General features: G+C 45.2%; 1 pseudogene; it reads right to left on the reverse strand.

Moving 5' to 3' along the window:
* Positions 1-2295: 2295 nt before the first annotated feature.
* Positions 2296-3058, reverse strand: LOC125622644 (olfactory receptor 11A1-like; annotated as a pseudogene).
* Between the last annotated feature and the right edge of the window lie 791 nt (positions 3059-3849).

The raw sequence follows: 3849 nt of genomic DNA on the forward strand, positions 1-3849 counted from the left end.
ACCCACTCTTCCCTTTTAGTTGTCTCCTCATTTCAGTGACAGCTACTGAAGAAGAGTTTGAGTTCAGCTCTCTCCCTTCCCAGTATAACCCACTATAACCAAGGAACTCTTTGGCATCCCCGCCGGGGGTACTGCTTTTGCCAACACACCCACCCACCCCCATTCAAATGGCCCAAGTTAAACACGGTGATAGGCCACGAACGAACAGCATTCTGCTTCCATTTCAGCAACGAGACAGCACTATTCCCAAGGATTTGTTCTTAACAGACGTGCGGTCATCTAGGGACACTACCTACTAATGGGCTAGAAGATGCATTTCAAATGTGTGGCTGCATGGTCCTTGCAAACAAACACTGGCTTGGGTATCTGGAGAGCTGCGTTCTGTTCCCAGCTCTGCTATCTGATGTTGGGTCTCTGTTTCCCCTTGCGCCTCTCAGTCGGGGATTTTCAGTTCCCTCCTATGAAAATCCCAGGTTAGAGCCATGCGAGTACCAAAGTGGTTAACAAAGAGGAGGATTTCTCATCTGTCTTCTCTGAATTTGCTACCAGCTCCAGAAGCTAATGAGGAGCGGCTTTGCGGGAGCCCCAGGTTAAATGTCAGCAGCACTCCATTGCCCCCTCCTTTTACTGCCTGACGTCTACCTGGCTGCTCATCTCTCTCCCCTTCGGACAGCACTTTCCGCTGCTGCTACATCAGCTTTGTTTCCTTCCCCGACTAGTGACTTTTGCTAAGCAGCAGCCTCCACCTAACTGGCCATCCCTTGTCCTGGGGCCCAGGCAAACTCTCTCCCCTCCTTCAGATCCCTCTTCCAAATGCATTTCTTCCCCCGCGATCCCTCAGTCAGTAACTCTGTCAGGAATGCCCTTGAGATACTAACATAGTTCAGAAAGAGAGAGAAAGAGAGAAAGGCACTGGACTTCCTATGGTACCAGTCAGGCACTACCTTAATCTGTTCATTCCTTCCACACTCCATCTGTCTCCGTGGTCTGCTGTTACCTGCCCCACCAACTTCTCTTGTCTCAGTTCAAATAGGGAGATCTTTTCTGCATGGACCATGGGCCTCAGGTCTGCACCTAAGAGTTAGGTTGACCTAGCTACACTGCTCAGGACTGGTGATAGCACTTGGTTGTTGTCCTTGTCAGACAACCCATCAACGTTGCCCTGGCTGGGGACTCCCCCTCCAGAGGAAGAAATCTCCAGGTGTTTCTCTGGCCGGTTTCAGATCTCTGTGCTCTGTGACGAGCGACCATTTGAATGGTCATTGGGCCAAAGAGAGAGTGTGTGGATTCATACCCTGGTAGTTAGCGCATTCACCTGGGAGGTGGGAAAACCACGTGTAAGTCCCTGGTCCAATGATTATTTAATTATTTTAACAAAGTGGAAGATTTTGACAGGAGAGATGGGGACACATCCTGCCCCTTGCCCCCACCCCAAGCCCCCTAAGCAGCACCCTACTACTCAGCTGAGAGATGGGAGTCCAAGTTCAAATCCATTATCCGCATCAGGCAGAGTGTGGAATGACCCTGGGCCTCCCACATCCCTGGTGAGTACACTAACCCATATTCATGATGAGTTTCAGGCTGAACAAAACCAGACAATAATTATTGAATGACTCTAGACACTGAGACTGAAAAAGTGAAAACTTTATAACTGCTAAAACAGAAATTGTCTCCAGCACATGCAAAGACATACAAAGTAAACAGCCTTAAATCAAATTCTAGTATGTTCTCAAGCTGCATTTTTCTTTCTTTGCCGGTCTGTAGTGTATAGAAAATTTCTATAATTTTCTACGGAAATATTTTTTTCGTCAGTTTGAGTGTGCACGGTGAAATCAACACGTACTGATATTTACAGATTAAAATCGAATGCTTCCAAGCCTCTTTGTACTGTGCACAACAATTATTATATAAAGTGGGTACAATGGGTAGATTAGATTTGAATGGCATGTTATTTTAATAGGTGAAATCCTGCTCCATTGAAGTCAATGGGAGTTTTGCTATTCATTTCAGCAGGGCCAGGATATCACCCAATATTTTTGACCCTGGAGGAGTCTTGATGATCTCACTCTATCGGGTTAGCAACTCCCTTCTTCTTTGCCACAAGTCATCACTAGCTATTCTGAAGAAATGACCACACAACACCAAAGAGAAAGATCCATTTCCCACATTTCCCACTCCTCAGTTTATTGCCATTTCACTGACAGCTAAAACAATGACCGAACAGTCTCTAAATTCTTGTGAAAGCTGTAAATTTACTGACTGCTTTTCTTAGGGCCTTTTTTACCTCTTTGTTCCTCAGGCTGTAGATGAATGGATTGAGCAGGGGCGTCAGGATGGTGTAGAAGATGGAGAACACTTTGTTCAGGTCTTGCAGTGTCTTAGTTTTGGGGAGGAGATAAACAATGATCAGGGTCCCATAGAAAGTTGTAATCACAATGAGGTGAGAGGAGCAGGTGGAAAAGGCCTTTTGCCGCCTGGTGGTGGAAGGGATTCTCAGGATGGAGGTGATGATACAAATGTAAGATGTTACAGTTAGTAGAAATGGGGGCAGTGAACATACACCCGACAGGACAACACCCAAAAGTTTTATCAGACGGGTGTCGCTGCAGGAGAGGTCTATCACTGGGGTTAAGTCACAAAAGAAGTGATCAATCTTACCAGGGCCACAGAAAGGCAGTTGTGACAACAAAGAAGTTATTATGGTAATAGGCAAAAACCCATTTATCCAAGACCCAGCTGCTAGCAGGACACAGAATCTGCCATTCATACGGGCTCCATAGTACAGTGGTTTGCATATTGCTAAATACCGATCATAAGACATTGCAGCTAAGAGATAACATTCTGTGGCTCCAAATAAACCAAACAAATAATATTGTGTGAGGCAGCGCTGGACAGAAATGGTTCTGTCCCCCGTCAGGAGACTGGCCAGCAGCCTGGGCAGGATGGCGGAGGTGTAGCACGTCTCCAAGCAGGACAAGTTACCCAGGAAGAAATACATGGGAGTGTGCAAGTGCTGATCAGTTACAATGAGTGTAATGATGAGGATGTTCCCTACCATGCTCAAAATGTAGATCACTGAAAAAAGAAGAAAGAGAAGAATTTGCAGCTCATGGAGATCCCCAAATCCCAGTAGAATGAATTCTCTAGCCGTTTTATTGCTCCAGACTGGACTGGCCATAGGTAGTAGTTAAAGAAAATCCCACATCCCCTGAAAGAGAACATAAAAATATATTTGAAGATTAATACACCAGCAGCAAATAATGCCATAAGATTCTTTTTTTTAATGTCTTCTGCTGGTCACTAGAGGAATGCAACCCAAGCTGTAAACTGACAGACAACTCAATGTCTGTAACAGATTTTTGATCTCCAAGAACAGCAGCTTAAAGACACTGTCGTTCTAGGTGGACGCTGAGTTTATGACACCAAATATTAGGCTAGGTATTCATCCAGTACAAGAGTACAGGTTATATCAGCATGAAGAACTGCATGGAAAGCACCGGAAGTCCTTTTTATTACTGACCTTGGCACAGAAAGTGGGAATGTGCTAATAAAGTTTGCGGATGACTTGAAGCTGGGAGGTATTGCCAATACAGAGAGGGACGGGATATCAGACAGGAAGATCTGGATGACCTTGTAAACTGGCGTAATAGTAATAGGATGAAATTTAATCGTGAAAAGTGCAAGGTCATGCATTTAGGGATTAATAACAAGAATTTCTGTTACAAACTGGGGACGCATCACTTGGAAGTAACAGAGGAGGAGAAGGACCTCAGAGTATTGGTTGATCACAGGATGACTATGAGCCGCCAATGTGATACGGCTGTGAAAAAAGCTAATGCGGTCTTGGGA

The sequence above is a fragment of the Caretta caretta genome, chromosome 13 (assembly GCF_965140235.1).
Source record: "Caretta caretta isolate rCarCar2 chromosome 13, rCarCar1.hap1, whole genome shotgun sequence".
Lineage (NCBI taxonomy): Eukaryota > Metazoa > Chordata > Testudines > Cheloniidae > Caretta > Caretta caretta.